The 24,054-nt window shown below is 38.6% G+C and overlaps 1 long non-coding RNA gene across 1 annotated transcript; it reads right to left on the bottom strand.

Moving 5' to 3' along the window:
* Positions 1-323: 323 nt before the first annotated feature.
* LOC116449941 lies at positions 324-23,430 on the bottom strand. The gene is made up of 3 exons (XR_004242595.1): positions 23,348-23,430; positions 22,699-22,774; positions 324-564 (listed from the first exon to the last, which is right to left on the bottom strand). It is a non-coding gene; the product is annotated as an uncharacterized LOC116449941 (long non-coding RNA).
* Between the last annotated feature and the right edge of the window lie 624 nt (positions 23,431-24,054).

Here is a 24,054-nt window from a genome sequence, read left to right as displayed (position 1 = left end):
ACATGTGGTTTATGAAATTATGATTGGGACAATTTTTCAGCTGCTACAAAATAAGGATAAATTAGAAGATGAAGATACCAAAATCCAGCAGAGTTCACATTCTCTGAAAAAGGTTCTTGAGTCTGGAGGGACAATACCATTAATTTTTCTTAGGGTGAAGTAGGAGTAAGATAGAGGAGCTTGACACAAATGGCTCTCACAGAGTGTTGCCTTTTAAATTACAGCTTTATAAAAACATTTTTCCTGTGCTATTAGAAAAAGGGGAAATACCAACCTCCAGTGTCAACTCCTGATGTAAATACACATAACCCCACCCCCCTCTCCACCCCCAAACTCAGTCACTTTCAATTTTACCAAAACCATTATCTTCACACTGGATTCCTGTGCCACTTAATAGGTGTCACGTTCCCAGTGCATCAGACATTTCAGACTGCCCTAGTCCTCAGGAGAATTCAGGAGGGAAGAAGTTGACACAGGCATTTCAAGGCTTTCTTGGCATTTTTGCTGTTGGCTTTGTTGCTTTCCTCCACATGCATTTTCAGTCTTATTATCTTACACATCAGTCTGTGTGAGTGATACAGAACAGATAAAGAAAAAAAATGCACAACTAGGTTAATAATAATTCAGTTTCTGAGAAATCCTCTTCATTACTTTCTAATCCACCACAGCAGAAAATGTACTAAGAGATGCAGATCTGAACAGGGGTTTTTTTAGCTCAAGTCCTGGAGCAGGGCATGTGATGGTATCACAGCACTGATGGGGCATTTTTCTGAACAACGTTTTCTCATCAAGGTCCATCAACAAGCAGTGTCAGATAACAGTAGCTTTAGGATTACTGTCATAATACCATTCTGCTTTTGTAATTTAGGTCTCCTATTTTTTGTTTTCTCTTAAAATACTTCCTTTAAGCCTTATACATTGAGTTCATGCCATGAAAATAAGTTCCTTAAGAAATGGTCATCATTCACAATAACTGTTATTTTATGTTTCTGTACCTTCTGCAGTTTTCAAGAAGGTCTACCTGCTTGGCCAGTGGCATTTTTAAGACTGAAAATTATCCTTCCATAAAAATCCCTTTCAGCTACATGGGTGTTACAATACTAATATCACTGTAGGTGGAAGACATGGTTAATAAAAAAAATCATACAGTCAGAGTATATACCTAGAAGGGACTTTTTATGTAGTTGGTAAGAGGAAAAAAATAAATGTACCAAAGGAAGTGGGAGTGGTGGGGCAATCTGATGCTTAAAACATTAATTAAAAAAATACTAGGATGCAATTAATTCCACTGAAGCCTGTATATCTCATCCCAAAAATCAATCAAAAAAATGGCTTGATTGAATTTTTAGATAATTACTATCCACAAACCCCCTGCCAAATATATTCTGTTCTCCAGAAGCGTGACCGTCTTTTAAGCTAATGAACTAAGCCTTGCAGCATGGGAAGGGAAAATTAAATGAGCAAGGAAATCTTTGCTGTGCTATAAACACAAATGCAACAGTGTTGGAAAACATGCTGAGAGCCCAAAGGAAACGTGCAGGGTTCTATCCACTGTCCATACTTACCTCTGCTCCTTTCACTCAGTTCAAGTCATGGGTTGTGTGTGAGAGTATGGGGAGAAGGTAAGAAGGAAACTCAGCTCAGATCTTAACTAGAGAGAACTTAAAGGATTTCCCCTTTGTGTTTGTTTTGTGGGACTGGAATAAGGAAGTTGCATTCTTTTCATTTACCCATGTAGCACTCTGCCATTAGGAACTATAAATGGTATTTTCTCCACCAGGACATGCTTTTCCTTTTGCACATTAGCAGGAACTGGAACAAAAACAAATGCAGAAAAAACCAGATACAAGGAATATAAAAGTCTACATGTGGTGGGTCTTTCATGAATCCTAAAGGCTTGCAAGGGTTCTTTCTGTAACCTTCCATAATACTGCATGTTTCTGACAAGGGAAGGGGAAAGAGGAATTAACTCCCGTCTTCACCTAAATAGATACAAGATAATTGCTACTTTTTTCAGATCAGGTCAAAAATTAAGACTCTTATTTCATAAAATAACAACCTTCTGAGACAAGAGATGCTCTTTGGAACAGGTGGTCCTGCTAGCACCAGACAGTAAGGACTGATCTCACCTGAGCCTTGTTCTTATGGGCAAGTGACAGGAAGCTCAGACAGCCTTTTCAGAATGCCATAGCTGAGGTTTCTAGGGATGAAATGTTGAGGCCAGACAGAGGGGGGAAAGGGTGACATCATGCATAGGAACCATTTCTTACTTAACTTTCACATTAGTGAAACTAAAGAAAGAGGTCTCTGTGCCTTGGCACTTCAGGAAATCCACTCAGGTGCAAGGGCCTGTATGAAGAGAGGGCATCATGTTGGTTTATATCTGTACCACAGACCTAAACCTTGCATATCACACTATTCTGCTAAGAAATACAGTTTACTAAAAAATAACTTGCAAGGAAATAACACCTCCTAAACCCACTTTCTACCCCATCACAGAAGAATAATGTACAGATGTCCCCCTGGGTTATGTTCTAAAAACTAAAACCTATAATCTAATTCCTCCTTGAATGGGACTGGGACTATTTATTCAAGTGTATATTTTTTGACATTGCTGCTCAAGCTGCAAACAAACATCTCACATTCCTGGTTTGCTTATTGAAGGCTCCTCTTTCAGTCAGTGGTCCCTGCAGCAGGGCTGTCAGCTGTGCCAGTAAAGCTGGAAGTACTGGTGCTGCTCATGGAGGAGTCACCTGGCTGCACCTCAGACCCTCACAGGAGGTGACTGAGTTGTGGGCAAGCAAACCCCACAGATTTCTGGGTTCCAGTGACAGGCTACGTGTATTTAGTGAGGTCTGCTGCACAGCTGAACTTGCATTGCCTGAAGGTAAATAATGCTGCAACATTTCTAAAGGAAACATGAACCATGTGCTTAGAGAAGTTTGTACCACATTCTGTTAACCTGCAGTGTTTGTGCATCCGCTCTATAATCAATGATAAATAATAAAAACAAACCAGAAAGAAAATGTTAACAGAGATTCCCATATACTTGGAAGGTGTTTAACATTGCTGGCTAGGACATAAAAGCATTGCAAGGAAAAAGAAAACTGACTGTAAGAATGCAAAAATGACTCCCTACAGTTTCATGCCATGTCTCCAGACTGAGCTAACTAAATCCAAAATGCTTTTCTTAGTGAACAAATGTCCTTCCCAATGATGTTTTCTCTGCAGTAGTAGGGATCTCAAGAGGTTTAAATACAGGTGAAATGATTTAAGTACTTGCTGTGCTTTGGTCTTACTTTTGGTGATTTCCCCTTCTCCAAGGATGTAGAAGACCCAAGTGTAAAATCAGAAAAAAAGAGATGGCTAGAGAGCCAGGCAAATGAACTCAAGAAGGGTGTTTTGTCACATGGCCAAGCGTGGCTGCTGTAAACCCTGCAAGCACTGGGCACAGGGAAATCACTTTTAAAACGTGCTTCCTGGCCTCCTTACCATCTCAGAGTACATGGGGAAGATATGATGGTAAAAATATCAATGAACAGTCCCACCTCATCCTTACCTGTGTGTGCTCTACCACTGTTACCAGCCAGACCCGCACTAAAGGCCTTGGACTGACAAGCCCTGTGCCCCACTGATGCCTCCTGTTGGCTGGAAGGCCAAAAGATTTCGGGCAGGATCAGAGGATATTTTGTAAGCTGTTCCTGTACATGCAGACAGCAGAGGCTACCACTAATCAGCCTCATTCCAGCTTTATTCCTGTGCCTGATTTTACTCCAGCCAAGGCAGTAACATCAAAAATATTCCCAAAAGACTGTACACACATCACTGGTATGCTGCTGGAAATGGTAAGTTATTGTATTCACAAGAATCCTCCAAAATGGGACGTCGAGGTTGGCAGTCTGATTTTTTGATCTCTGCTGGAAAGAACCTGATGTATGGTTAGAAATTTTTCTTCTCTCAACCAAATGACAAGTAACTACCCCCACAGCACCCAGCCAAATATGTTGTATATTTCTAGCTGCAATAAATGCTCTCTCTCTTCAAAGCACAGATGTTTCACGGGAAAGATGCAAGAGACTTTTGCTCCAGAGCCTTGACAGGTTCCCATGCCTCTCCTTGATGAGTAGGAAGGCACCTGCTTAACTACCATGCTTGGGGAGGCTACAGTCCCTCCTCCTGTATGTGGTCTGCTAACATCTTTTATGCCACATATAAACAAGAAGTATTGGAATAATTTAATATATATTTTAAAAATGCAAATATATTGCGAGATCTTAGCCTTGAAAGTTTATTTTTGTTAGATGTATTAAAAAATTTTTATAGTGAGATATGAGAACATGAAAACAATTAATAGTATTTGGATCTAATTTATCTTTTGTTTCCAAAATCCTCTTATCATGCAGACATCATAATGTCCTTCCTGTCCTTTGACACATTGGCCAAGACAAAGAGAGAGTGCACCAACCTTCTCAAATTAAGGTTTCTTCACAATGCAAGTTTTCAGATTCAGACCTGTCAGCCTCTTTCAGTTCCATGATTCACACGAGCTTTGCATCAAGCCTCAAGTGACAAAATGAATCTACTGCTTCTGGATATTTTTTTTTTACCTTAATGCCACCTGCCTCCCAATACTGGAGTATTCATTACCTTAGATCAGGTTAATAGTGTGCTTATGAGAACTCATTTGTATCTTGAAGCCTTTATATTAAATATCTCATCACCTCAATTGGCTAAAAATCTCTTTACCCCATTACACTATCAAGTCTTGTACTGGAGATGACTCTGCTTTACTTTAAATGCTTTCATTTCAGAACACTTTACTTGTCATGCAAAAATAAAAGAAAGTGTACGAAAATTGTACGTTTTGGGATATATAGAACAGAGGTTAAGAGACAGCTGGAGTGGATGTTCGTGATCAACTGAGACCTTCCCTCCCATACCGATTGCAGTGGCACTGCCCTAGCAACACTGCAATTTGCATATAGAAAAGGATAAACCTTCAAAGACAGCAGCAGTTTATTAATTTTAACATAAAGCACCAAAAAAATGCATAAAGCAGAGGCAAGTATTTGTCTATGGGATGTCAGCTATCTCTTCTAGTCCATCATGCTACATTACTATTTCCTCTGTACCTAAATGACCTGTCAGACTGGAACACTGTTCTGAGCCAAGCTTCAGTTAGAGAAATTATTGCTTCCAAAAGTATTCTGCAGTTCCTTGCAAAGCAAGGATTCAAGATGGAAGATGTTATGTAAGAGAGAAGATAGAGGACAAGGACAAACAAAGAATTGGTTACGTCTCTTTACTATTGCACAGGCAGTAGTGATTCATTCTTTCAAATAATTTTAAGATTTTTGTTGTCATTGCTTTTGAATAGAATCAGCTATGCCTTAACAAACAACTAAGCAATCACTAAGTGATTGAAGTCAGTATCAAGAGACTAAAAAGCAGCATAAAAGACTTAAATTTAATTAATTCAAAAAACCAGAAAACACTCCTGCATGTCTTTAAGCTGAGTTTTAGTTCTACACATATAATTTTTACGTGCAAATACTTAAAGCTGATATCAAAACATTTGGCTTCCTACAAAGGAACAGACACTGCCTAAATGCCTTTGTGGCATTTTGTGTTAGTGGCACCCCTGTTTACATGACCAAAGTAATTCTTGCCTGAGCTGGCACAAACCTTTGTGCAGCCCACCCTCAAAGCTGTAGCTTTTTAATGCTGTGTTTTTGCACCAGATTGTTACATGGCATTACAGACTAGAGCCAATAGTTTCAACATCAGTGCTTTATAATGACTGCTGATGCTCTCGCAGAAGATGGAATGACATCTCCATGAAGAAAGAAATACCACTTTGATATAGTGCAAGCAATCTTTCCCTTTTCACTGCACTCATAAGCAAGTTACACTGTAGATAAACCACAGGGAGACTTGGCCTGTGCTGCAAACCCTGTTGTAGGCTTCAACCCAAAGCCAGAATTCTATCCCCATCCCTCTCCTGAAAAGAGCTTTTGCAGAGGATTTTGTCATCGGTACAAAGGCCGCCACAGAAAATAGGTTCAGTGTAAGACAGGGAAGCAAAAAAACCCACTAAGGTGTCATTGCAGGACTTGAGTCTTCTTCCATTTCTTGTTCAAAAACCAGTTAATGTGTAGGAAATTATTTGTATCCTATTCCTACAGAACTTTTATAGGTACAGAATCAGAACTTCAATTTCTACTGGACTTTTAGAAAAACAATTCCTGTGTTCATTCCACTGACAAGATGTAAAACATTTCATTTGCATCTCAGTCAGGGATCTATTAAGGCAGTAAGATTAATTTACTCAGCGCTTCCTACCAGATGAACTTAAATCAATTTTTGATTGCTGAAAAACAGATCTTGTACTGAAAGGTGACTCCAGTACAATCTCACTGACAAATCACTTTCAATTAAAAATTTCAATACAAAACACATTTCAGTATTCAAAACTTCCTCTGAAATCTACAGTGGTTTTGAACAAAGAGTCAAGTAAAAACTGATACAAGCCTTACAAAGTTCAGCCCTCAAGAACCAACATAGTTTTGGGATAGAAAAAGGTGAAAGCAGTAGAGAGAGCTTTATTTTAGATCTTCCCTTAGAGGAGCCCTGGTAACACAGACTCAATTAGGACTGCTCATGAATAAAGCCATGCCTGTATTAAAGTACTAACTAGACCCAGACTTTCCTAGAACTGCTCTTTAATGCAGAAATACTCAACAGACTATGCATGGTAATATTTTAAAATATCACATTTTACTTATTTCTGGTAAAAAAAAATCTGCCATGAAGTTACAACAAATACACGAGCTTTACTACAGTACAACTAAACTACTTTTATTAAAAATGCACCCTGGTACCATGCCAGCAAGTGGGGCTATTTTTGGATAGGATTTTCAAATACATTCACTTGAACTGTGGGATGCTGCTCTCTCCTATACCAATAGTAAAGTTTCCCTCAGTGTCTGAGTCAATAATGAACAATTTCCCGAGTGTTACCCATATTCTTTTTCCCCAGAGGCTGCCACTGACTTCTCCTGAGACACCAGTCACTCCTCTCTGCTGCTTGCTCCACCCGGCTGTTCCAAAGGTCACAGCATTATGTGTTTGAGGCTGTCAGCTCAAATTTTTAATTTGTTAAATAACAGTCTACAGTGGGATGTGAAACAAAAGATTACTTTAGAAGATTCACCATGCCTTTTACATAATCTCACAGAAAATCTCCAATATCCAAGCCTGCAGACTGGGAGCTGGCCTATGAAGTTTTGTACTGACAAACTTCAATAACATTTTAGAAGAGAACTCGGCAGCTGTCTGGCATTAGCCCTCCGGTTTCCATGGATACAACAATTAGATCAGCACGAACAAAGCAGTTGAAATTTTCAAATGAATTGTATTTTAAATCACACTCACACAAAAATCCTGGTGACAATAGACATGTTAGAAATACTGAAATTTCTTAGTTGAAAGCTCACTCACAGAGGCAACACTCTTAAAATAAAGGTTGTACAAGAGAAGAAAATAAATCCAACATTTTACCTTTTCATTTTAGATAAGGAAGACTACATGGAGAGCGAAAGATTGTTATTAATATTTACTGGAAAATGATTTCCAGTTACTTTTTTTTTTTTTCGCAATACCAACAAAATTTAGAAAGAAGCTCACCTTTGTGGGGGGCAGAAAAATCAACCCAAACCAACAAGGCCAACAGAGAAGGTATATGTGCTTTTAGGTGAACTGCAACAGGTGCTTTGCACATACATCCAACTTGTTCATGGTGATCCCAAAATATGATACTCACAGACAAATTCTGAACCAAGCTAAAAAAATTTATTAAACTCACTGGAAATACTTAATACAACGAAGCAAGTAATAGGAATATGCAATGACTGCAAGCAGGTAGCTTGTAAAGATAGAAGGTTGAATGAAAATCTCAAAACAAGAATAATCTTGGGTAATCAAGACAGAGTTTGTCACAAGATTTGCCACCTTTGGTGTCCAAGAAGTCTCATTTTAAACATCCACTGTGCTTTCTGTATCATTGTGTAAGCAAACCTGATGCCTTCTGTTTGTAGTGAGGAAACAAGCTAAAAATGTCAACCTTCTCAAAGATGGAGAAAAACATGACTAAATGCAAGGAAGCAAAGTTTAGATTCCCTTCTCATCAGGCACTCTTTTTATAGACAGAAATAAATACACCAGGCTTGCCAGGAGAGATTTCTCTGTTGATTTCTTCTATAATTTATTTTGAACCACAAAAAACTTCCTCTTACAGATTTGATATTAATTATTAAATTCTATGAGAGGAGCTGTTATGCTAAGATTGGGTGTTACTAATTCTTTCATGACTTAAAAATGTTTGTAACTCAAAAATGCAAAGCCTATATCCATTAAGCAGCCCAAACCAAGGTTCTAATGATCTCTTTAAACTGAAAGTGTAATATACTGTGAATATTAATTACATTTTGTTGTTATTACATTAAATAACTTTTCTATACTAGTGGTTTCAGATTTCTCTGAGTTTTCCCAATTGAAGGGCTAGCAACACTTAAACTAACCACCCTTTCAGCATGTTCTACCCTCAGACACTTTGTACAAATTTCACAAAGCCCTCTGGATTCTTTGATAGGCAAACAGGCAACATATACTGCACCAGAGAGCACACAGTAAACTGACTGTGGCAGAACTGAGTTTTAAGTGATTCTCACAGCATGCAAATTTAAAGACTGAATGTCTCATACTAAATTAAGAGACAAATTAGATTTATAAGTTATGCTAGACTCAGATATCATAGAGAGGTAGCTGAATATTGATGCAAACCAAGCCTTTCTAATTGTTAGTCTCTGAGTCACCAGAGAGAGCAGTGACAGGACTGGCACAGTTCCCCTCTGTCCCCAGCCTCCAGCCCTCCACGTGGCACCAGTCCAGAGCACACAGCCCGCCCTGGAGACAGCAGGAAGAGGGAACAGCTAAAAACATCCTGCACCTGGTTCACTTTTCCTCTGGGGTCTTTGAACTAAGAAGGCAGCTGCACAAAACAGCTCCAGTTCAAAAGATTTTTGTTCCTCCTCTTCTCAGACCTCTAGGTACAATTCATTACTTTTGCTATTTACTGTTGCAAACCTGGTGCTTAGGCATATTTTTGTGCCCACCACTCCATTCCATAAAGATTTCCACCCAAATCTCTGCTGTCTGACTGCACCAAAATTTTCTACTAGGAATGACCAGCAGTCTATCCCAAATCCAAACAAAGTTACATGAAACCAAAAAGACCCCCCTTGCTCTACATTTCAAAGAGAATCACAAAAATAGTTAGAAAACTATATATAACGTAACAATTAGGATAGAAGAAGGGAAATGTGAAATCCTCATTCTGGAATGACAAAATGCTTCAAACATGATTTTTTTTTTTTTAGACAATAAGGACTGTTCAGGTTCCCCTCTAAAATAGCTTTCTCTATATTCACTATTAATGAGAGTCAGCAAGGACCAGCAGAAGGAAAACAGGCACAGAGAACTATGGGAAACTGGAAAAAAGGAGAAATCCACCAGAGACTGGCATGGCTTCACTAGCACAGCTGTATTTTCTTTTCCTGTCTCTGCAGTTTAACCAGGAAAGTTTACATTTCTCCTTTTCTTTTGATAAAGGAAGAGAGCACTAGGCCATTGGAAAAGGACCAATCTATATTATGTGCTTCAAAAGTTAGTCTAATAACAGATTACTTAATTTTCAAGGCTTTCTTTACAGACTACTGCACGGTTTTTAGTGTCTAACTCCATAACCAGAGGGAGGGGGATATATATACATATTCATCAAAAGTCTACATGGCAAGGTTGAAAAAAACCTAAGACATTAATGTGGAGACTGTCAACAATTCAAGACAGGAACTATTTAAATTAAATGACTTAAAGACTGAAATAGCATCAGCTATTCTGGGGAAGTAGAATTTATTTCTGTAACCCAGATAGCTTTCCCTGTATAATCCTGCCACTATGTTCCTGGCTTGCTGTCACTATAAAGCTTGCTATTACAGATTGCTGGGGATACCTAGAAGCACATAAGGATAATTTGTCTACCATGGAATGCTGTATCAGTAAATATCCAGGCTATATCAGTTAGATAAATGGGGGACTCAAAGCTTAACTCATGAAAATTTTGATTGTTTACTACTTCTTCCACTGAGCTTTTTAATGTTGTGTAACATAAAATGTTATAGGAATAAAAGGAAAGCTGGGCAGCAACTGCACTTCTGCCAGGCAATTTAACCCAGAAATGAAGTGGGTTTCCACTACTTCCAAAAAATTAGTTTGATGGCATGTATTGCATCTGTTCATTTTTCCAGTACCTAAACAGGCCAGAATCGTTTTCAAATCTTATGAGTCATATTAGTTGTTTTATGGTTTCCATATAAAGTACAAACTTTTTTGACACTAAAAATTTTAAGTTGTAAGTGAAAAGAGGCCAAGTTTAACCTGCATTATGAAATCATACATGCTAGTCAAAAGAAGACCCAATATGTTATTTCAGATTCATTGCTGATCAATGGCACCCCACTCTCATACAGACATTTGCAAGAGATAGCAAAAGAAAAACCTTTCAAATTAAACAAGAAAGTTTGATTAATCTACATCTTGACCTGGACATTTCACATCCTTCCCCAATTCCCAGGTTTTATTTAAATATGAGAGCCAAGTCAATGTCTGATTTCCACAAACCATGTCTCAGACCCTGCAGAAAGAGGAAAATGTTACTGCTGAGGAGTTTCGTGTTCTAAAGCCTGAATTTCAAAAGCAAAATATCCACCTCGGGTTAATGCTCCTGTGCTGGCTGGCCTCCACACGGGTGTGTGTATATCTATACATAGCTGTACACAAATTTATGTGTGCACAGGGTTAAACAGGCCTCTACCTCTTGCCATGTCCATACAACAGCCTCTGCTGTAGTATCTGTGTGTGGTTTTTGGTCTGCAGAACCAATTTGCTTAAAAGCAAACTGCACAATGTGACTTTAGGGTGTTTAAGTACTACACCCAGCTTTCTGACTAATTCTGTAAAGCTGTGCTCAATCCCCTTGCCTTCTCTGTGACTCTGTTTAGGCTTCTGGAAACTGCAGAGAACAGCTTATGTTTCCCCAGTGTAGAATACTCAGGAACTGCTACAAAGTAAGTAAAGAAGCTTTCATCAAAAACCAAATAGAAAGGCACAGTAATTTCTTCTTCCCTCACAGTGAGTCAGCAGAAGTCAGACCTCTTTCCCAAACACAACTGGCCTCTCCAGGACGGATTTACCCCTTTATTTCCTAAGCTGAGGCAATCACAGCATTTCCTGCTTCAGCAAAATATACTCTGCAGAACAACAAATCTATCCTCAGCCAGGAGGTTTCCATTTGCCCTTATACATGGTAATTAACTCATGGATTTTGTCATTCCCTGATAATGGGAACAATTTTAGGGTAATCAGTAAGGCATTAAGGTTCTACTTTTTTTTTTTTTTTTTTTTTTTTTTTTAATTCATTGCTTTCTTTACAATATCTGAGGTAAACTTTTATCCCTGCTCTATGACTTTGGTGGCTAATGTTTTATGAAGATCACATTAAATACTCTTGTGCATGAGAAAAGATGAGGTGCAATTATCCTGAAAAGATTATCCTGATCCAAGATACTTAAGGAATTTGAGTCCATTTAGAACCAAAGCCTGCCTTTAGTAACATCTTCTCCTGATGTCAAAATGTTGCTCTGACATATACATTAAAACAGAATCATTTTCAAAGACATACATTTCCAAAAGCTTTATTGTTCCCTGTTCCCACAGTACAAACTTTGGAAACTTGCTGGCAAACCCTCTAGCCTTCACATATGACATTGATACAAAAATCATGTAACAACCTTAATGGTCTTCTGCTCTTCAGCAACAGCGATAAACCCTCAAGTCCACTATGACCTGGAACATAAAACCCATTAAAGCTGGAAAATTAATTTCTCAGACTAACTCCACAGAATATAATGTTCAATGAAAGTGCCCTAATCTGGGGTCATGTCCATCTCAGTTATACTTTTCCATTACATTACACTAATTTCTCTTGAATTGGGATGTTAAGGCCCTTAATGCATTAATGCAGGTTCTTTGGGCAAGCATTAGATTTGTGTTCTATGGAGTTTTGCAAGAAAACATTTACATTTAGGTTTTTTTATTCTTCTTCTCAAATTTGACTTGTAACATTCCTACAATACGATTATTTTAATGTAAAAAAAATAGTTAATTTCATGTGTATTTTCAGACAATTCCACAAAGAATGGATGTTGTGGCGTTACTATGAAAATATCATTAGTTATGTTTGTAGCTTTCAGTGGAAACACAGTCAGGTATACAATAAATGCATCTAGAAAAATCTGCTAGGAATTTCTAGGCCAGCGTAATTCATAAGCAAATTAAAAAGAAGTTTTGGAAATAAAAAAAGGCACATTTAATAGCTTTCATATATGAAAGGTATCTGGTGACAGAGAGCTAAAGAGTATCAATTAATTAATTTTTTTTTCATACAGAGCCAAAAGAGGCTCTACCAATGTCTAGCTTTCACCAACATCAGTTAACAATGCAAATATTAAATATCTTGAATGAGCTGTTTGGTTGCTTATTGATTTATCCATTGTTCTGTGTGGCCTGGTAAATTATTAAAAATTAAGAGAGCTGAAATGCAGAGAATGGAAACACATCAGGTTTTGCATCATTACAGAAGAAGTAATAACTAAACAGGTATTACCACAGAATATGGAAGCATAGAAGTATTCTTTGCTAGTAACTGGGCATAACAGTGAGCAAAAAGGTGCATATTTTGAGGAAATACAGAAGGAAAAAACCTGTCACAGTGAACCAAACAAAATTCAGAGAAAAACCTCCATCAACAAGGGCTATAATTCACTCAGTGAAATTATTTTTAGCCTTAAATTAAAAAAAAAAAAAAAAAAAAAATCAAACCAAACCAGAAACCTCTTCCCATTATAATATTTTTTTTTCTTCGTGTTATTTCTTATATACGGTCGATAAAATCAAGGGAAGACTGGAGACCAGAATGAGAGGTTAATTGTCCAAAATGGAAAAAAGGGGGGGAGAAGGGACACACGTCACACAATACCAAAAAGAAAGAGCACAAGTGATGCAGTGCATGCAGAGGGCACACCCTGTATCTTTGTTATGTAGCCAACTTGCTATTCTCATTTACACAGACTCCTTTAGTGGTTTGGTACGGTGGCAGAGAATTCCTGGAGCCTGACACAGGTAATATCAATGTTAAAAACAACCACCATAAAAGGACAGTAACGATTCCAACCCATAAATATGTGGGTTTGATCTTTCAAAGACCAAAATTGTCAAAAACTTGTTCAGCATGTAATGGAAGAGCAGCTGGAAGCTGCCGTTTGAGCATTATAACAGGGATTAAAGCAACTGCAGCACACATTACCAACATGCCGCAGCAGTGTCTCCAGCCTCCACGGCTGCCCACGCGTGAGGAAGAGATTGAAAATGACCCAAACTGTAGCACCTGTCATGTTGCACATTAAATCACAACTGTCAAGCTATGACTTTTAAACACAGGAAAAGCACATTTTCTGCAGCAATCCACTTTTGTGGTGTGCAGTTTGCAGCAGTCACCACTACCCAGCTCTGCAAACAGACGTGCTGGGCTCACACTGAGCTGGTGTCTGTGCTAAAGGTGTCCACTGTGTCTGTTATTGACACAGTGGACAACAGGAGTCACCAGTGCCAAAGTGTTTAACACTCAGGGACAGGGAACAGGCAGGAAAAGAGCTGCCATGACTGCCCTGCACACGCATGTGCTCGTGTTCCTTATCTGCCATACGACCAAATCTTGAAGCACGACTTAGACTCGGAATATTTTTCCCAGCAATTGCACTCCTGCCTTCCTTCTGAGACTAATGAGGGCATCACTGGAGCTGCTCCGTGCCCCAAACTGCTCTGCCTGTCTCTTTCACTAAGTATAGAATTAACCCTGAAAGGAGATTGGTCTCCTTCCTCCAGAAAAGAATTCCACATAAAGGAGAATCAGAAGGATCAATTAAAAGTTCAAAGAGCCAGAGGCAAGAAAAAGCAGGTGCCTCGGAATTACAGGTTTATACCCTCCCTCCTAAGGCAAACTCCTGAAAATGTCATCCTGGAACACAGGACAAACTGCACAATGCTGCTTGTAGAATACACTGGGTCAGGTCATCCACATGAAAGGACCCAGCACTGATTAAGAAACCAGCTGCACCAAATGAGAAATTCCCAGTATCATCAGGAATTCTTTTAGTCCACTGCATACCATCATTAGGCCAACCCCAGTTCAAAAATAAGGTTTAGTACAGCTTATATCTTATTGTATTTAATACTGTGTTTTTCTAGAGTATGTGCAATATCTACAGTATCTACAGGCATGATTCTGTAAAAAAAACCAAACCAAACCTAACAAAAAACCCCGTCTCAATAGATTTAGAATTGAGAACACAAAGAATAATACACTCAGATTTAAGAGGTTTATGTTAAATTAAAACATCAACATTTCAAAAATCTGTATTGGACAAAAATTAGGAAATTATTATTTGACATGCTGTAGATTCTGAACATATGAAGAAACAAAAAAGGAATTATATATTAAAGGACAAAGAGCAAAATGAGCCATTAAGTTGTTTCTATGGCTGCATCTGCTAGTGCAAAACTACCTTGGAAAGAATACTTAATAAGAAAATAAAAGCAGGCTAGGAGAATAATCTAAGCACAAAATATTTGGGTTTTAATTCTGAACTAGGAAGAGTTAAATATGTTTATTGAAAGGACTGCTTTAAAGACATAAATAAGAGGCAAAACAAAACTCTCTCATTGGCACCACTGAAGCAGAATTACTTGCATGGAGCAGTACTTGGTGTACAAAGCAGAAAACCAGTTCCAAGACATCAGCAGAGTTATTTCTGCGTAAGAGCCCTCTCCGTACCTCTTTAGTACTTAAGAGTACCAAAATGCTTCATGAGAATTTGGATTCCTTCTATTCCAGGTTTGAGGAAACTAGATTTTATTTCCATCCACAGCATTCTGTCAGTTTTTATCACTCATATCCTGTTATGTAACAGAGAGGGGCTGACACAATCCATCCTGATTTAACAGAACCTGAGCCATCATCTGTAAAATCTGAAAAAGCACTTCTCTAATGCTGCAGTGACATGAAACATATTTTATTTTTAACATCAGCTTATTTTTTAATACCTGAGGCAACAAACACTATCAAATAAAATACTTCATTGACACCTGCATTCTCTAGACAGTGCAACTGCATTACCATCATGGTTATTCTCCTGCACAGGGGTACGTAAATTCCACACCAGTTAAGCTGACATTTTTGCTCTATGTGTTAGTTTATGCATAATCTAGGGCCAATTATCTATGAATACACATCAACAACAGCATCAATCACACACAGAAAGCTCAGTTAGAAACAGATTTCCACCCCGTTTACTCTATTGTGACCAAGTACTTAGATATCAACATCATACTGAACAGAATTTTTAAGCTTATTAAAGTGAAGCAAATTGATATTTGCTCCCAAGGCTTGTGTATCTGCATTTGTAGTTAATGTGATGAGAGTCATAAAACTCCTATATATATGAAACTAAAACCTTAAGATACAAAGCGTGAATGCAGCATTTTGACACACATTTCAGTCTGTACAGATTGCCAGAGTGCCCTTAATCTGTCAGCTACTACCCTTGGTGATGGTGAAGTTAATAATGTCAGTAAATTGACATGAACCAGTACTGGCACTGAAGACACAGTACTACGTGACCCCATTAGAAGGGAAAAACCAAAAAAAAAAAGATTCAATAAGACACTTCTTCATGGACTCATTATATTTCTCTAGGATTCTCATGAGGAAATTTAATGAGCCAAATGGGCTCCTAATTACAGCTGTTAAAGTCAGTCCATGTGAGATGTGGTTCTGCTCTCCCTGCATCAGTTCAGACACTTTTTGACACTTCACCCAAAAGCAGGAGGCTCCAGTAGAAGAGTCAGCAAGGACCATAACTGCTTCTGAGCCCCAAAATGGATCTGTTCTACTCTGTTCTTCTGCTCCTCATTTCTATCTGGTTTTAGGTTACAGCACTCTCAACTCTCCACACAATTTAATGCAACAGTCCAGCAAAAAAAAAGTGTAACTATTGACTCTGGGAAGGCTCCAACACTCCCCACCAGGTGAGACCAAGTGAGGAGAGGAGCCCAGTGCCCCCTGCCCTTCTTGTAGCAAGCGCCCATCCTGATCCCGATGTGGAAGTGCCACCTTGGCTGTCCCCTCAGGCTGCTGCCTGATTTAATCCTCTGCCTCGCTGCACACACATCTCTGCCAGCACAGCTGATAAAACACAGCAGGGAAGGGAAAAGAAAGATGTTTCTGGATGGCAACACAGTCTTATAAACCACTGCTTTAAAAGTAGACTGGTATGAAAATCAATCACTCAAGATAATCCTAAAGAAAAACTAAGAGAAAAGCAGAAAAGAGATAAAACCAGCACTAAATAGAAAAAAACGTGGTAGAAAATAAATGATGTACGGACACTTGGATATCACAAAATTTTAAAAAAGGATAAACTGAAGCAGAAAGTAACATTTCAAAACTGAAGTTATTTGCAGACATGCTATTTTTTAAAAACAGCAAGTGAGCATCTTTCTCAGCAATTCTCAGATACACTGATGTAAATCCATTTTATTTAAATATATGTTGGACATTCTGAATGTATCAATGCAAGTGCATATTGTAGGACTCACTGAGAGAAATAAAATGCAAAATAATACTACTTTTAACTTCACACACGTGGAAAAAGCTCAATGGCCCCTATGCTTTTACAATACAGCTCACTGAGAGGTCCTGGTACATTCCATTTCAAAACAGTCAGACCAGACAACAGCTTTTCATGTTTAGTTCCTGTCATGTTTTTCCTATTGATGACAGGAACCATAAACCCCTGTCTAGCTTCTGTCTCAAGACATCAAAAAGTAATCTTTGATCTTATTCCCATGGGTCCCTATTGCTAGTGAAATATTTGATGTTAATATATTTTTTTTTATATGGCAATGTTCTCCAAAAATCCCCTTGAACACACAAAAGCATGAAACAAGTGTTTTGGTAGAATATTTTACCAGAGGAGTTGAACAAACTGTTAAATAAACTCAGATCTGCTAAACATGGATATTGCGATACTTGGTTTGCAAAGATGTTTTGATACCAACATCTGAAGTCCAGTAACCCGGGGACCTATTGTCAGATCACTGTTTACATAACCAGAAAAGTGCTGCTGGCATCTTCATTTGGATATGCAGCTGCTCCTGGCAAACTGCTTCCACATGCGGCCACAAGTTATTTGCGGCCCAGGACTTGAAAGCAAAATCTTTAAGCTTACATTGCTCTACTCTTACTTTAGGTTTCATCAAAAGGTTCTGCAAACTGCATAAAGCAACCAAACAGAACTGTTTTTGAGGCAATGGCAAGGAGGAAAACCCCAAGCCAACAAACCCAATCCCCAAATGCAAATCAGCCTTCAGTTCTAAACCAGTAAAGAATAGCTGGGATGACAGAGTACTATAAACTTTGAAAGTTAACTAGGAAAAAATCCAGTAGTGATTATGCACAGAAGAACCATTTCCAACAGCAATGCAGATTTCTCTTAGCCAGGTCCTTACAGATACATCTCCCACATGGAGGGATTTGGGAAGTTTTACATGTTACCACATTCTGCTTCCTCTTAAACTGTGCTACTGACAGAGGGTGGTAACACATGGCAAGAAAGGACTGGTTAGTGAAGGCTGGCATTAGCCTGTCTCTAACCTAAAGAAATCAGATCCTTGCCTTGTGTTGCCAACAAACCAATCTGAATTGAGAATATTTGATTTTGTTATACAGGTAAAACTTGTACTACACACATTAGGATAACCTACTGATACCTTGATATATCACTTCAGGTACTGCCGCTAGCATGAAATCTGACATATGTTATATACATAATGGGTCTACCAGCAAATTTCAGAGTTAATGGGAGGGCTTTTCCTGACGAAAACTGGCTTTGAGTTGCATCCACTGCTTCTTAGGAGGTGTTGTAGATGTACAGACTCTGAATGTAGAGATCTTTGAGGGGCTTGCTGAAAATAATATGTTTCTCCTGCAAACTTCTCACAATACAAAACCTTTTTAAGATGCTGCTTTATTTCTTCCCTTATTTTTTGCAACTTAGAAAGGTAAAACAAGTAGACAACCTGCTAGATGAATGGAAATACCCTGGCTGGAATCCAAAATGGTATCAGTAACACCCTTTAGTCTGAAAGAAAATAATTCTCAAGGATTAATTTGATCTCCATTTTACTACACCACACTGGTTCTTCATTTGGCAAAGTTCTTGAATCAGGATATTTATTACCAAGTAATATCCTTGAGACAACTAATTTTCCTTCCTATGCACAAGTGTTCAAAGGAAAATGGACATTTCCTGCCCACACTGTGGAAGCTCCGGATTTTATTTTAAATAAAAAAGAGGCTCCTAAAACTGGTACATAAATCTCAAAGTCCATCTGAAGGGAAAGGTACCACATTTAATACATTTCCAGTCAGCCAAACAGATATATATAGAGATATAAAAACTTTTTTTTTTTTTTGGTGTAGGTTTATTCCCTTATAGAAAGCTGAAATCATTCAAAGCAAATATGTTCATAATTCCAGGTTTTTTGTTGGGTTGGTTTTGGAAAGACAATACATACGACTTAGCATTTTGTATAATGCTTAGCAAACTGCTTAACAGCTCATTGATTGCCAATAGTTCATATAGAGACACTTCTGCTATAACAATTCTCAGAAAATTTAATGCTTCATAGATTGTGCACATGAAGAAGCGTTCAAAAGCACACTAGGTGTATTTTGAAAGCTTTATCTAGAATACAAAGGGGCCAAAAGTCTTTGACAAAAGGGCTGGGAAGGGCTATCACTGAGACTGCTGCATAGTTTTCATTAAGAACTGGCAGCTCATTGTTAGCCATTAGGTTCTCATAATTCTGATATTACACAGCTAGAGGAACACAGGTTTGGGAAATTGCTTCCTGTGCAGTTCTCTGGTTAACAACTGTTCCAACTGTGACAGGGCAGAAGCACTATTTTTATTTCTGGAGTAGAAAAAAATTTAGGTTACATCAACATCAGAAAGGAAAAGTCCAGCCTGAAGGCATTGTAACTGAAGGTAAGAGGATACAGAGTCTGAACAAACATGTATCACTTGTATCTCAACTTGGAATACAAATAAAACAGTGACAGCATGCAAAGAAACAGTGCTTAGAAATGAAGAACTAAAACCACTGCAGTCATTTCAGACAGATGCATTTTGCCATAAATTTAGACCCAGTAAATTGAAAGGGAAGAGGAAGTTATCCTGTTAGAAAATCCTTCAACTATTTGACTTCCCAACAGCAAAGATGTTGTAAAACTGTGTACTGACATTTACAGCTCACACAAGATTAATTAAAGCATCAGGAAATAAAACTCCATAATTAGTCCTGGAAAAGCCGCAGGTGCCAAACTGCTATTTACAGACTGAGGGGATGTAATATTTTAAAATTAAAAATTGTTATGCATCAACTACAAGGAGACAGAAGGAGAAATGCAGAGCTAACTCAAAGAAAATAACACTCAAACATCTGCAAAAAAGTAACAAAAACTTTGATTATGATAGTTTTGTTAAACTTTTCCTGGTATTTTGATAGTGAGAACCTACCACTTCTAGAGGGCTTAAAGCTTTTCTGAAGTTGATATCCTCCCTCCCACCTTATTTCCTAATTTTGTCTGCAAACATTACTCCTAGCCATTTCTTAAATATCTGTGCAGTGTTTTAGAATAGTATCTCCACCTCTACCAGTCAAAGGGATGGAAGAAATGTCATCCATAGAAACACCTGTAGCAGGTTTATTTTATTTCTTTCCCCTCCCTACACTTGGTGCAATCTTACGTAAGTCAAACATTCTCTTAAGATTTAAATATTTGGTGTCTGTGTCTGGCTCTTGGGGTCTGACTCTTTGGTTTCATTTGGTTGGTTAGTTTCAGGGATTTTTGTTTGTTTGTTTTAATTTTGAAACTAGGACTTCCTTAGAGCAATCTGAGTCACCAAACATGAAAATTCATCTGATAGTGGAGGTCTACTCTTTTTGCCCTCTACACAAATTTAATATAAGATGCCTTATTCTTTGAATAAGAATGCTTCTGGGGTTTGTGCACCAACCACTCCTGCTGGCACAACTTCAATGTGCTTTTCAACACTTATTGATCATGTATGTTGGATTCAGGAAGAAAAATGGCTATTTTAGAGATATTTATCAGGCTTAGGAGTGAGATAAGCAGCAAATGGTCCTTAATGCCAAGCACAGCTCTACACATGCACAGAAGCAGAGCTTTGAGTTGCACATAAAACTTCGTAGCTACTCTTAAACTTCAGCGCTTTCATTCTGTCTAAAGTTCACTTTCTACCTCCATCTATTCTTTGTGTCTCAAAGTTGGCTGTAGAAATGTGCTCATCACAGAAATATAGATAAGAACAATGGAATTAAGAGAAATGAGATAAGCATTCTGTCTTGGAGAAAGAACAATATGGAATGAGTGCTGTGGATGGATTTGAAAGAAAATTGCAGTAATTTAAAAAATTGTATTAACTTGCTGTGTTCTACATAATGGTTCTACATCCATTACTGCCTTGTTTAGAGCTTCATTTTCCTCTTTTCTATCCTTGTTACTCATTATTTGTGCTATTTACACAACCTATATTGTCAGCCACTCTAATATAGATAAACATCTTGACTAACAAGATGTCAGAGGAGTGTAGGGGAACATAATATCTCTATGAAGTAAAGTTCTTCAGGGTCTCAGCAAGGACAACAGTCATTTATTTAGGACAAAGTCCACATTCTGCACAAAATGTCATTACTTTCTTTTCAGGTCATACTTAACTTCCATGACCAATTCCTAAAGCCAGTTGCTCTATTAACATTGTTTAAAATTAAAAATAAGCAGTTTACAAGTAAGTAAAACCCCCTGACACTTCCCTTAGCTCACAGGTGGGTTCCAGTGGGCTCACTGTGCACAAGTACTTTGCATTGGAACACTTACCTCATTCCTTGTTTGTGTGTTACAGAGAATGCTCATATTTTTCTTTACAAATTTCAGTTCCAAGTAGTGTATTACTCATTTATACATTTGACTGCCAAACATGAAATCTGGCAGTTAGGAAAGCCTAAACATTTCAGTTGGTCTCTTCAAAACACCATTTCAGAATTTCATACAAATGAGTTCTTCCAGGGCTATTTGGTGAGCACTGTCAAATAATACTAAAATATTAGTACAACAATAATACAAAAATAAATTCTTTTTTTCTTTAACTATTCACAAGTTCTTGATGTTAGAATTGTCTGAACTTTATAGATTAAAATAACTTCTACAACTTTGAATTACTAATTTTTTTAATGGAATTTTCTGGAACAGGTTGGTTTCATATTTTGAGACACTTTGAGTAGTAGGTCTTGAATTCAAAACTTTTCAAAGTGAAGAGCTCCTCATCTGTAATCTAAAGCACAGCAGGTATACTTTTTTATCCAAATGACTTGAATCACCATGGGAAAATTTAATGTGGGTTTGTCACATGAATTAGGTATTTTAAGTTCAGCAAATCCAGAACATTCATGGCTCGATTTTCAAGCTTTGAGAGCCAGTAGCATTCTCCACTACTACAACTGCTCACCTAAGCAAAAACCAGATTCACAACCCTCTCTTTTGCACTCATTCAATTCCTCTCTGGGCAAAAGTAGCAATCTAATAATTGTCAGAAGAAAAAATTTTATGCCTTTTTAAAATACAAGATTCCACTTAAAAAAAACCCTAAAGACCCCCAAACCCCAAAAGTACAGAAGATAAGGAGTGCGGATCAGCAACATGGCAATAATAAATCACATTGCAAGGACAAGGTAAGCACCTGCCAATGGAAGAGAAAGAAGACAGTCAGGTTTTTTTGCCTGAAAGTATGCTGGACAAAGAAATAAATTACTAGTACTGAAGAAGGAAAATCTATTTACTGTGAAGAATGTTCTTCTTCAAGGTTTGTATCTTTTCAGCAATTAATCAAGATACCTGCTTACTTATAGCATTTCCATAGCCCCCATTTATTTCTGCGAAATTAAAGAGAGTAGGTGAAGCAAAGTCCATTCTATTCTTACATAGTGTCAACATTTACGATTTTGTCAGCGCAGAAATTTTGCACAATGTAAAAAAAAAAAAGGGAAAAAGCCGAGATATTTAACTATTGAGGAGATTTTTGTTGCCAGAACCACTGACCAAACTAAATAGGGCAGAAGTTACCGCAGTGCAAAAAAACCCCAAACCAAACAAAAAACCCCAGCCAACCAACCCCAAGTATCTTTATTCCCTTCTACTAGCTGCACTAATTTTCATTCTACTGCATCTAAAATGTTGCTGCCTACACCTAGAACTTTCTATACATCACCTTATGCAATCTACCTACTGAGAGTTACACATTTATACATCTAAAAAAACAACAGGCTTGCCAGGACAGTAAAACACCATGTATATATACAGTAACAAAAATAGAAGAATTGTACCTGGGACATTTCCTCAAAGCTGCTCTTTCCACAGTCATTGGAAAAGCTCCAGCTGGGCAAGCAGGAACGCCAGCCCCTGTGGGATAGAGGAGAAGGAGCTGCACACCTACCCGAAGTCACCTTGTCAGACAGAGTTGATACAACCGGGGAGAGGCAAGGTCGCCCCAGACCCGTTGCAGGGCTTGTTTCTCAAAAGATTAAATGGTAAAATGGGACCCTGACAAGAAGGGGCCGCTAACGGGAGCTGGTTTGTGCCTCCCTGAGCACCCTCCGGAGGCCTGCCCGGCACGGGGAAGGTGTGAGGAGTCGCTGGGACTCCGTGTCGGGGAGCCCGAAGGAAGTACCTGAAAGGAGGAATTTCCTCTGGGGCTCGCAGCTGCTCCCTGGGAAAGCCGCTGAGCAGGGAAGGAAAAGCCATCCCTGCAGCGGCCGCCTCAGGTGGGGCATGAGCTCTGGGCTGAGGGGCCAGGTGGCGCCGGCCTCCCCTCCGCACCCCTGAGGGCAGGGATGGTGCCCTGGAGCAAGGGGGAGAGCTCCCGCTTCCCGAGGCTGCCTCTTTGTGTCGGCTGCCATGTACTCACTCTTCTCTTCGGGGCTATGGTCCCTTCTTAGGCCGTGCTTTGGGAAAAGCTTGAGAGAACGTCCTTACCTGAGCGGCTCTGTGGTGAGGGAGCAGAGCAGGCGTGCCCTGGGTAGTGGCTTTACTTCAGCCTTCTCCTTACAAACTCCTGGTCTCAAAGAGAGTGAGGAATCACTGAAGGCGTGAGGAGGATTTCCCATTTTTCCCCACTCAGCTGAGGAAGCACCTTGAGGAGAGGGAAGCTACGGGATGGAGGTGGGTACCAAGCGAGTGAGGGAGGGGGCACTTCCCAGCAGTGATGGTGGCCCTGCGTAGGGAGGAGGAGGAGGGACAAAGCACCACAGGGTTGTAAGGCCCCTCAGGACTTTTCTTAGGGGTGTAGGGATTGGAGAAACTACAAATTTCAAAAGATAAAATATATGTATATGGTTTATGAAGAGAAAAATAAGTCGAACAAATGTAGAAACACTGATGCTTTAAGACAGATACTCTAAAATTTTGTAATTCCCCCAAAAAGTTAATGTTTGTGCTTTTTACTTTGTAGACTCCAGGAAAGAAAAGCACTTAGCATGTTTCATTTAAAGGATATAAACATTTAACTAAGAGTATTTGAGATATTAACTTAAGTATCAGTTTCAGTGATGTTCATCAGCATAACTTTTTTTCAAAATTGGTTATTACACCTTTAGACTGTATTATCAGACTGTAATTGCCAAAGCTTTCTGTGAATGCCTACAACAGATTTTACTAAACCAAAAATGTTTATACAGTTCTTT

This window comes from Corvus moneduloides, chromosome 12 (assembly GCF_009650955.1).
Source record: "Corvus moneduloides isolate bCorMon1 chromosome 12, bCorMon1.pri, whole genome shotgun sequence".
NCBI classification, from domain to species: Eukaryota; Metazoa; Chordata; class Aves; order Passeriformes; family Corvidae; genus Corvus; species Corvus moneduloides.
The sequence above is the reverse complement of the archived record's forward strand: the minus strand, read 5'-3'. Positions and strand labels throughout refer to the sequence as shown.